Source organism: Mustela lutreola, chromosome 3 (assembly GCF_030435805.1).
Source record: "Mustela lutreola isolate mMusLut2 chromosome 3, mMusLut2.pri, whole genome shotgun sequence".
In the NCBI taxonomy this organism is placed as follows: domain Eukaryota; kingdom Metazoa; phylum Chordata; class Mammalia; order Carnivora; family Mustelidae; genus Mustela; species Mustela lutreola.
In genome coordinates, this window is record NC_081292.1 from 53,056,664 (window position 1) to 53,068,450 (window position 11,787).

At 40.1% G+C, this 11,787-nt stretch overlaps 1 long non-coding RNA gene across 2 annotated transcripts; it reads left to right on the top strand.

Annotated features, from left to right (window-relative positions):
• The first annotated feature begins 16 nt into the window (after positions 1 to 16).
• On the top strand, positions 17 to 11,598 carry LOC131826659 (uncharacterized). 2 transcript variants are annotated; one of them, XR_009351693.1, is made up of 3 exons: positions 17 to 368; positions 493 to 651; positions 11,295 to 11,598. It is a non-coding gene; the product is annotated as an uncharacterized LOC131826659 (long non-coding RNA). The 2 variants fall into 2 exon arrangements; XR_009351694.1 differs by lacking the exon at positions 11,295 to 11,598 and adding an exon at positions 736 to 8,729 and having other exon boundaries at positions 493 to 647.
• The last annotated feature ends 189 nt before the right edge of the window (positions 11,599 to 11,787 follow it).

Genomic DNA, 11,787 nt, shown 5'->3' on the forward strand with positions numbered 1-11,787 from the left:
CGGCGCGGCTGGGGCGGGGAGGGCACTGGAGTCGGGTCGGACGTGCCTGTCCCAGCCGGCGCCACCCGGCCCTCTGGGAGTTCTAGGAGAGCAGGGGAAAGAGTTGAAAAGATCAACACGACTGCCACAAAGTTGCTGCTTGATCCACACGGAAGACACACCCAGCATTGAAGGACTGACTGGTTTGCGAATGGCTCCGAGAAAAGCGAACCAATTTTCCGGGCTCTCCTGTGAGTCCTGAAAGTGAGATCTACCGATTAAAAGAAAGAAATAAAACTTCATTCCACACATGTGTTTTTGCTTGCGAGTGTGTGCGAGCGCAGTATTTCTGTATTCAGGTCTCTGTCCTTGTGAATAAGAATATTCAGGTATGTTCCTGTGGGTGTATATGGTGTGGGAAGCAAGGGCTTCCAGGCCCTTCACTCTGAAGCAGGTCTGGGGGCAAGCGGTTTACTCTGGGAGCAACTGGTCTGACTGGGCTTGTCTCTGCAGATGCAGACTCTGGGCAGGTTGAAGTGTGCCTGGTTGCCAGTTGGCACGGATGGATTCTAGATCATCCTCACATGGTTTGAAGTGGGTGAAAGATGGTATTCTCCTCTCTTCCTCATGTCAGGACTGAGTGTGATTGCTGCACTCGATTCTGTTAAGTAGGTATCTGAAGCTTTCAGTGTGGGTGTTGGTGTATCGAAAATCTTTAATGGAGTGCCCCCTGTGTTTGTAAATATCTTTAGAAAGACACCTAAGAAGAAAAAGGAAAGCGCATCCTAGAAAAAAGAAACATTCTGTTCATGGCCACTATCTCAGCCCTGTTTCTTAGAGCTGCAAGCAGAGAGTTTGGTAAGATGAAAGGACAGCCGCAGATAATGATTATGGATGATGGATAGGACTGAAAACCGATGCTGAACCTGCTACAAAGACATGGAAAATGGATTTGAGCCTATGTTCCAGTTTTGAAGGGCCAGTGTATATTCCCACATAATACACCAAATATTAAGGAACATTACCCAACATCATCAAAACCTGTTTGCGATGTTAGCTAACCTCTGATTGTTAAAAGGGGAAAAAAGCAGCCATTACTATAAAAAAGACACGGTGCTACCCAAGATCAATAACCCAATTTTGTCTGCTATTATAATAACACAGAAGCAGCAGGTTGATCCATTTTATCCAACACTGGTGTAGCCAGCATCAATTTTGACAAAGAAATAGAGCATTTTCACAGGAGGCTCACTGGTATAGATCTACACACACAAATACGTGAACTTATCATTTCCCAATAACTCCAGCCAGCCACCTCTGATCATTTCCTGCCTGGCCTTGTAAAGCGCTTATGGTCTAGAACACATACGTTACTATAATCTCATATGTATCATAAACTATAGTAAGTACTGTATTTCATTGTTATTTAAATATTTTGTGAATCTGTCTTGGAACTTACTTTCTTGCTTATCTTTTAAGCCCCACGGGAGTTCAGAAGGAGCACATATTCTGCTATGGTTCTCATTGCTGGTTAGTTTAACCAAACTTTATGAAGAGTATTCTATATATAAGATACTAGAAATGCAAGTATAATCTGCCTTCTAGGAGCTTACCTTCTAGTGATAGCAGTAACAACTGCCATCTTTTGAGCACTTACTATGTGGCAGACACATTGCCTACATCATTAATAAGCCCCCCAAAACCCACACAAAATATATATTGGTATTTCTATTTGGCAGATAAGGAGCCAAAGTCTCAACTGGTAACTTTGCCAAGCTCGCACAGGCATTTAGAGGGTAAGAGGTCTTTCTATTTTAAGCATATGGTCTTCTGGTTATTTACATGACTTTCTTTCCCTCTATATGGCTTGGTCCAGAGGAGAAACCCATTAAGTACTTATTTAATTAAATAAAGTGGGGGATGAAGAGCCTGGTATGAGGCATTAACATTAAGGGATCCTCCAAGCATTATTGAATTCATGGAGGGGTATATTTAAATAAGAACTTCTCCAGTATAGCAACACATTGTTTTGTGGTTCACTAATTACTATTTTTTTTGTTGTTGGGAGAATATTGAACAAGTGGAACAGAGGACTGAAAGTTATAATGAGGGTTGCTTATCCATCCTTCCACCCATGTTTTCATTTAACAGATATTTATTGAGCATTGGGCGTTCCTTTGTTCCAGGTGTTATGCTGGAATATAGGAAGATTTGGATAGACTATTAAGAACATAGATGTTGGATAGACTATTAAGGACAAGATAGAGGGGCGCCTGGCTGGCTGGGTTGGTTAAGAATCTGCCTTCAGCTCAGGTGATGATCCCAGAGTCCTGGGATGGAACTATGCATCCGACTCCCTGCTTAGCTTCTCCCTCTATACCTCGCCCTGCTCTTGTGCTTTCTCTCTCTCTCTCTCAAATAAATAAATAAAATCTTTCTTTTAAAGAAAAAGATAGAGCTATTTTATAGTTTGGGGGAGAAGATAGGAGTTAAGCAAACTACCTCACAAGAAGTAGACTTTATAAGATAAAATTCTAATAAGTTCTATGAAGAACTTAGAAATACTGAGAACTATAAGAACAAATAATAAAAGAAAGCTGATCATGTCTTGGGGGTCCACAAGAGTCAAACTGTGGAAGGAGTTAAGATGTCCTTTAACAGATGAATGAATAAAAAAGATGTAGTTCACATCTACAATGGAATATTACGCAGCCATCAGAAAGGATGAATACCTACCATTTGCATCAACATGGATGGAACTGGAGGAGATCTGTCTAAGAGAAATAAGTCTAGCAGAGAAAGACGATTATCATACGGTTTCACTCATATGGAGTGGAACATAAGGAATAGCATGGAGGACCACAGGGGATGGGAAGGAAAACTGAATGGGAAGAAATCAGAGAGAGAGACAAACCACGAGAGACTCTGGATTCTGGGAAATAAATTGAGGATTACAGAAGCGGGGGCGGGCAGGAGGATGACAACCAGGTGATGGGTATAAAGAAGGCACGATTGTGCTGAGCAATGGGTGTTATACACAACTAATGAATCATTGAACACTACATCAAAAGTGATGATGTACTATATTTTGGCTAACTAAACATAATAAAATATATATATTTTTTAAAAGGTGGCCTGAAAAAGTGACATTTAAGCTGGAACTTGGATGACGAATAGAAGTTACCTAGATGTAGAGAAGGGAAATTGGTATTCCAGGGTGAGGAATCATTCATTCATTCATCATCTTTTCTCGTGCATACTGTATACCCAACACAATTCTAGATGCTAGAGATGCAGCAGTGAAGAAAAAAGACTAAAATCCATGTATTTTTTGGAGGCTACTTTCTTGTTAAGGGAAGACAGGCAATTCATTAATTAAGAAAGTAATAAGGCAGGCAGTGCTAAAGAACTAAATTTTTTGACAATATGTGCAAAAATATTGAGTGTGAAATATTAAGATTTTAAAGAAGGCCAGGGTACATGGTGTTTGGAGAAAGAAGAGGACAGTGCTGTCAGACTGCCTTTAAGGGTAGGCAGAGTTCTGATCACATAGAGTCCACATGGGAGGCAAAGCATCATGTATTTTATCCAAAGAGCAAATAAAATCAATCAGAAATTAAAACAAAGGATTTAGTCATTAATTTACAATTCAATAAAAAATTAATTTTAACCAATTTAATGTGTAGAAATGCATGTGTTGTGTAAAGCATGATACATTTGAATTAAAAATAATTCCCTTCCATTAATACATAACCTCAATAGGGAAAAGATAACACTTATAAGCAAGTAAACCATCCAAATATATATTAGTGTTTAATCCAGCAATGGGATATAGAGAATAAATTTTTAAATCAATGATGTAGAAGCTGAAAATAACACATTTATCTTCATACAATACTCATCCTACCAATGTGGTTTCATAAAGAGTTCTCAGCATCTAGTGTATTTTTCATTTTCTAATCTCAATTGATCTCAGTTAATAAGGAGGCTGTTGTTCAAAAGACTGATCTTGTTCAGGATGATTTACCATGGTTAAGATGGCAAAGGAAATTGGAAATTTATAGATCTGTTAAAAAGACCTAGATGTCAGGCTAATTGATACATTTTGGCCACTGCTTGAAATTACATCCATTTTTAGAATGCCAAATGAATTCTCTAAAGCAACAGAAGAAGAATTACCCTTTAAACATACTGCAGAATCATCAAATAGTTATTTATTAAGCAGCTCAACAAGCATGTACACATTCTTTTCATCAGCAGTTCCTTTTGTTTCTTAGAACCAAATATTCATTGTACATAATAATCCCAATAATGAGTACAAAAGTAGCCCTGATTAAAAAATAATAATTTTGCAAAAATAACTTTTATTGCCCTCATTCATAATGAAGACATATGGTGCCTGTGACTCAGTTTTGCCTGCATAGGTCTTTATGCATGTTTTCGCATATCTCTGCCTATCCCTGATCAGAAAGAAGTTACAGAATCTAAGAGTTATCAGATTTGGCTGTAGAATGTTTTCTATACCAACCACTTAATGAATATAACATGAGATGTAGCTCTCTACCTCACTGTCACCTTTATTGCATAATCTACCCAAAGTTGATTCTTACCTTCCTTTACCTCCAGAATTTCCTTCTACCTGAGTGCAATTACATAAGATATTGTACCTCATTGAGGAACACACAAGTTTCTAATTCAGCTCCTTTCCTTCTCCAACAATGATGTCTTCCTTTCGCTCAGACCAAAAGCCCTGGAGTCATTCTACACACTTCTCTTTCTCTCACCCCCATCTAATCCATCAGCAAGCCCCGTGTGCTAAACTCCTACAGAAACCTGACCACTTGCCACCACCAACACTGCTACCGTCCTGCTCTCAGCCAATCTCATCTCTCAGCTAGATATCACAGACTTCCAACTGACCTCCCTGTGGTCATCTTCACCTTGCAACTATTTCCCTATAAAGCAGCTAGAGTGAGCCTGGGTCAGACCGCCCCACCCCCAGCTGACTTCCCACCTCACTTCAGTAAAAAGTCAAGACTTTCATAAGGTCTTCAAGTCCATGTAGGCAGTGCTACTGACCCCTACTGTCACATCTCCTCGACCTCCCTGCCCACTTATTCAGCCGTTCTACCAGCCACCCCACACCTCACACAGTTTCTAGCCTTTGCACGGCTCTTCTGCCTCGAAACCTGTCCTGGATACCCATGTTGTTCAGTTCTTCACATTCTGTAGGCCTTGACTTGTGTCTCGCCCTCTTGCTCCACCCTATTTAAGGTTGCATGCCTCTCCTCCCACCCTCCTACTCCTACAGGACTCCTACTCACTTTCCCAGCTTTATTTTTCTCATAGCACTTACCGCCCTCTATCATATGCTGTTTCAGTTTTATTATTCTGCTTAGTTTCTGTGCCTCTCCCCACAAGAATGCTCCACATGAGAGCAGGGATTTTTTTTTTAATATTTTATTTATTTATTTGGCAGATAGAGATCATAGGTAGGTGGGGGGGTGGGGAGCAGACTCCCCGCTGAGCAGAGAGCCTGATGCGGGGCTCAATCCCAACACCCTGAGATCATGACCCAAGCAGAAGGCAGAGGCTTAACCCACTGAGCCACCCAGGAGCCCCGAGAGCAGGGATCTTTATTGGCTTTTTTTACCAGTTTCTAGAACAGATCCTGGCACCTCAAAGGCTTTATATCGATATTTGTTGAATAAATCAATGAAGAAATACAACATAAGTGATAAAATATTCAAATGATGGTATAAAATATTAAAATATTGGGAAGCACATTTTCTAGATCCAGTAATCTGTGTTATCATTCTGATGCAGAAGAGAAACCTATACTTTGAAGTTTTAAATCTCTGAGGCCAGTAGGCAGATGTACTCACAAAATTTCTGGTGATGTTATTTGGGGCAATGGAAAAAAACTTTGGACAGATGTTGCACCTCGCACTTGAGAAGGAGATAATCACTTTCTCATATTTTCAAAATGTATTCTCTAGAAACTAATTTACATATTAAAATATTTGATTCCTTTTTGTTGGTGAGAATTTCAAGGAGTAAACGTATTAATAGCCGTTATTACACATGAAAAAAATATTTTTAAAAGACTATTTGAGAGAGAAAGAGGGAGAACATGAGTGGGGGGAAGGGGCAGAGGAAGAGGGAAAGGCAGACTCCCCAGCAAACATGAAGCTGGATCCAGGGCCTCAATCCCAGGACCCTGTGATCATGACCCTAGCTGAAGTTGGACACTTAACCAACTGAACCCCTCACGTGCCCCTACACATAAAAAAAAAATCTTATAGTTAGCACCCTGCAGATTAATGTAGAGGGGTTTTCCCTTCCCCACTATCTCTGCCTGAGGGGTAGAGGTATTTATTAAGAAATGATTCCCAGGGTGCCTGGGTGGCTCAGTTGGTTAATGGTCTGACTCTTGGTCTCAGTTCTCAGGATTGTGAGTTCAACCCCCAAGATGGGCTCCATGCTAGGTGTGGAGCCCACAGAAAGAAAACTAAAATAAAAAATAAAGGGCAAAAGAAAAAAAAATGACTCCACATCTGGGTCTGAGGGACAAAAATGCTGATGTGCCAAGCTTGGAAGTCCAGATTTGTTTTGCGGGAAAAATAAAGCTCCATGAATGTAAAAAAAAAAAAAAAAAAAAAGAAAGAAAAGAAAAAGAAAAAAGAAAGAAAGAAAAAAAAGAAAGAAAACTTTACAGCTAATTAATTACATGTGAATATCCAGTTTGTGCCCAGACACAATCTACGCCATCATTTCAAAATAGTTTTATGTATGCTTATCAGGACAACTAAATTATCTCTCTAAAAAGTAATTACTTATAAAAGTGTTACAAAGTTTCCTTCTGAAACAAACTGCTGCTAAAAAACATGATGCTTTCTAGGGGCACCTGGGTGGCTCAGTGGGTTAAAGCCTCTGCTTTCAGCTCAGGTTATGGTCCTGGGGTCCTGGGATGGAGTCCCACATGGCGGGGGGGGGGGGGGAAGGGGTTCTCTGCTCAGCGGGGAGCCTGCTTCCCCCTCTCTCTCTGTCTGTCTCTCTGCCTACTTGTGATCTCTCTCTCTCTCTCTCGAATGGATAAATAAAATCTTTAAAAAAAAATAAAAAACATGATGTTTTCTAAGCACACCCATGCACACTGGCTGCTGTAATAATAGTGGTCATGGTAGTCTTGATGATGGGGTTTTCGTTGCTTCACATCTTTCTTCAATTCTGCTGATTAAGCCCTAAGCATTATAAATGCCCTTTTACAGAATGCTCTTACTCATTCTTCACTATCTTGTTGCCTTCCCTACTTTTTTTTTTTTTTTAAAGATTTATCTATTTATTTGAGAGAGAGAAAGAGAGAACAGGTGAATGGGGGAAGAAGGTTTCAGGGATTAGAATGCGGACAACTTTATGGGACCATTATTTTACCTACTCCAAGATACATTCTCATACTTCCTAGAACTGAAACATGGTAAGGCCTCAAAAAATATGTCTATTGAATTAGTGAATGAACAAATCAACATTGACCTACAACCCCTTCCCCCTCCAAAACCATTTTATTTATTTATTTACTTATTTATATTTAGATTCAGTTAGCTAACATCATTGCCTGAAACCTGTAACTGTTTCTTTATATGTCAAAAGGGGCTTTGCAGATGTGATTGAGTTAAGGCTCTTGAGATGGGCCTGAAATATCCAGGTGGGCCCAATGTAACCACAAGGCTTCTTTTTTTTTTTTTTTTATTTGACAGACAGAGATCACAAGCAGTCAGAGAGGCAGAGAAAGGAGGAAGCAGGCTCCCCGCTGAGCAGAGAGCCCGATGTAGGGCTCGATGCGAGGCTCGATGAGGGGCTCTTTGCGGAGCTCGATGTGGGGCTCATTGCCGGGCGCGATGGGGGGCTCGATCCCAGGATCCTGGGATCATGACCTGAGCCGAAGGCAGAGGCTTTAATCCACTGAGCCACCCAGGCGCCCCCACCACAAGGCTTCTTAAGAGGGGAAGGCAGAAGGGTCAGAGTAAGAGAAGGAGGTTGGTGGAAACAGGGAAGCATGGAGAAGGCCAGGAGCACAAATATTCAAGGATTTCATTTTGTCCTCCTTGAAGATGGAGGAAGTGGTTGTCATTGAGCCATGGAACACAGGTAGTTTTTAAAGCTGAAAAAGACAAGAAATTTGAACTTTCAGAAGGAATACAGCCATGCCATCACATGGGTTTTAAGACTTCTGACCTCCAGTAAGGTACTATTAAAAAACTTACGGTGGGGCACCTGGGTGGCTCAGTGGGTTAAAGCCTCTGCCTTCAGCTCAGGTCATGATCTCAGTGTTCTAGGATGGAGCCCCACATCCTCATAGGGCTCTCTGCTCAGCAGGAAGCCTGCTTCCCTTCCTCTCTCTCTGCCTACTTGTGGTCTCTGTCAAATAAATAAATCTTAAAAAAAAAAAAAAAGTCTTAAAAAAGAAACAAGCTGACGGTGTTTAAAGTTATTTGTTGCACCAACAATGGGAAACTGAGGGGGCCAGATTTTAAAAGCCTCTTTTGAGAGCTGAAAGGTGAGGAAATAGCCAAGTAAATTTGGGGAATGGAGAAAGAATTCCTCACTAAGAGATTAGTTTATGAGATTCACCAGGAAGAGAGCTGGTCAGTATAATCAATTAAGTCAGTGAGGAGATGAAAAGGGAGAGCAGTTTCTTGATGGAGGCAAGGAGGCAGGAGTTGAATAATTTTTATAAGGCATTCTATGAAATGGGAACAAGAATACCTAAAAGTGTTAAGATTAAATGATCCATGGGTGCCTGGGTGGCTCAGTGGGTTAAGCCGCTGCCTTCAGCTCAGGTCATGATCTCAGGGTCCTGGGATCGAGTCCCTCATCGGGCTCTCTGCTCAGCAGGGAGCCTGCTTCCTCCTCTCTCTCTCTGCCTGCCTCTCTGCCTGCTTGTGATCTCTCTCTGTCAAATAAATAAATAAATCTTTAAAAAAAAAAAAAGATTAAATGATCCATGTAAGTGCCTAGTACATATAAGATACTCAAAGAATTTTAGCTGTTATAACTGTTCAGGTTTGAACTTAGATTGTTCAAAGATTCAATGTAGAATATGGTACGCAAGATAAACTGTTATTCAGAGATATAACAAATCTACAGAAGACTGAATAAACATAGGGAGACATATTAAAGAGTTCTACAGTAACTATATAATCACAAAACCACACCCTTGTCCTCATGGAGCTTACAGCTGAGATGGGGAGACAAACATTAATCAAATCATACAAATACAAGATCAAATCTGGGACTAATCTTTGAAGGAGATGCAAATAAATGTAATAACAGCAGGATTCGCCCTAGTGAGGAGAACAAAGAATTTCCCAAGGAAAAGATACTTGAGGTGACTGCTAAAGGAAAAGCAGAAACAAACCAGCTCAAATGGGAGAGCGAAAGAGCATTCCAAGTAGGAGGAATAGCACCTTTAAGGGTCTGAGGCTGTGCTGAGCACAGACTGTGGAGAGTCCTTTGAGTGACAGTGAGAAAGGTAGGTGGGGCAAAGAGTTGAAAGACTTTAAATGCCAAGCAGAGATATTCTTCCCTAGACTTTGTGAGCTCCTTGAGTTCAGAGACCATGTTTTATTCAATTTTGTATCAAATCTAGAATAGGTTTGCTGAATTAACTTGAGTGCAGATTTTATTTCCTAGCTAATAGAATCCACTGAAGTTTTTAGTCCGGTAAATCGCAGTATTGATTGGTTAGTGCTAGTAAGGACAGTATGAAGCAATTACTACCATAGCAGGGGCCTGATGTCTTGGAGGACTGAATTTTGGCTGAGCACTCAAAGCTTTCCCAGTTGAAAGAATAACAGAATTATATTCTGAAGATGGAGTAAAAGAGAAATCTGTTTTTCAACTTGATCTATACAAATGAATGTAAGGGCACTTGTTAAAGATCTAGCTTCCCAGTGCCAATCCCAGACCCTCAAAATTAGACCCAGGGACGGGTAGGGGCAGCTGTATTTACTAACAAGCACCCCTCTTGATTCTTATTCTCATAGCTTGGAAGACCCTGGTATAGAGCACATTCAAGGGAAAAGGAAAGACCTGTACATATGAAAGACCAGAAAATACATTTAGGAAATTATTGTGGAGAGAGTGTTTGAGGGGAAGTAGTTATTGCTGAAGCTGAGATCATGAAAAGCTTTTCCAATAACGCTTTTCCTTACTAAACTAATGTTGTGAATAATGGAGAACCATCAGAAGATCGTAGGTAAGGAAGTGAATTTTCAGGGGAGGAAATAACCTGAGAAGTTGAAGAGTGTAGGTTTGAGAACTTTCTGAGGAATAATTGATAGAGTTTAATAACTACTTCCATGAGAGAAATAAGAATGGAGTGGTGAAGAGTAAATTTAGGGTTTCTAACTTGGTAGACTGTCTTTGTTAGGTAGGAGTAAGAAAGCGTCCCATTTTGACGTAAGTTTTATATGACAGATGACACCAAGTGAATATGCCTACAGACAGATATAGAGAACTTCAGTCTGGGAGAAAGTTCTCAAGATAATATGGTTATGGGAGTCATTTGGAACCAGGGGAATTTCACTTCTATGAGGATGTACATTGATAAACGGGCCAAACACAAAATTAAAGGGAAACACACGTTGAAGTAGCACCTAGAGGAGAAGCTGGCAAAGGAGACTAGAGATGAAAGAGCTAGCAACTGCATTCTTGGCTACTTTAATTATCTGGTGTTCCCTGTACTCCCAGGGTTAGTGAACTGAAAAAATAAGAGTATTTTAATCTTATGATTGGACCAATAAAATACCTGCCACCAGTTTAGGACATCCTAAACATTTAGTAAAACTCAAGAAAACCTGTTATTGATTGACTCAACCAGCTAAAAGAAACATATGAAATCTAAAACATACAAAAATGATTCTTAAATTCAAGAATACCAGAAGTCTTTGATACTTGAATTTTAGTCCTGGCTCTTCCATTAATTTGGGCAAATCATTTAAATTCTGTGACCCTGTTCTCTCATCTTAAAACAAAAACAAAACTGATGCTGGCATAACTAAATGATATTTTAGGTTGTTTCTAGCTCTAAAATCTAGAGTTTCTCCAGGGGCCCAAGCAAGTCTGAGATGGAAATCTTAAACAGATTCATGCAGGAGCAAACCTTGAAGTAATAAATGTTTCCCAATCTCACCCTTTCCCCTTCTCAATGAATATTGATTTAGATAGACCCTGTTATACACAAGGTATTGAATATTTTTCCAGTTCATGTCATGAGTGCTTTTTATTTATTTATTTATTTATTTTTTTGTGAGTACGTTTTTGATCGCCGCTCATCCCACTCTGAGTCGTGTCTGGTGTCACACCAATGGAATGACATCCATTCGTACTCCACCTAGAAGAGCCTCTATTTCCTTGGTGCCTTTGAAGTGGCTCATCAAGTACATGAGACTCCCCTTCTTCCTGAAAGAATCAAAAGCTTTCTTCAAGGAGCTGTTTTAAATGAGACGGGGCTCTCTAAACTGAGGGACTCAACGCGGTTCCGTACACACTCAGGACCTCAGAACTACAGACTTTCCCCTTCCGAATTAAAAAAATAAAATAAAATAAAAAACCTTTACTTTTAACAAGCCTAATGATTCCCTTGCAAGAGGTATTTACTTTATTATTAAGTAACAATGGTGCAGGACAAATGCGGAATTGAGTAAGGTCCTTCTTCACTTGATGATTGCAAATACTTGTACCAAGCACTGTGCCGGTTCGGAGATGTACATCAATTAAAAAAAAAGACAATCCTCGTGAGGTCTT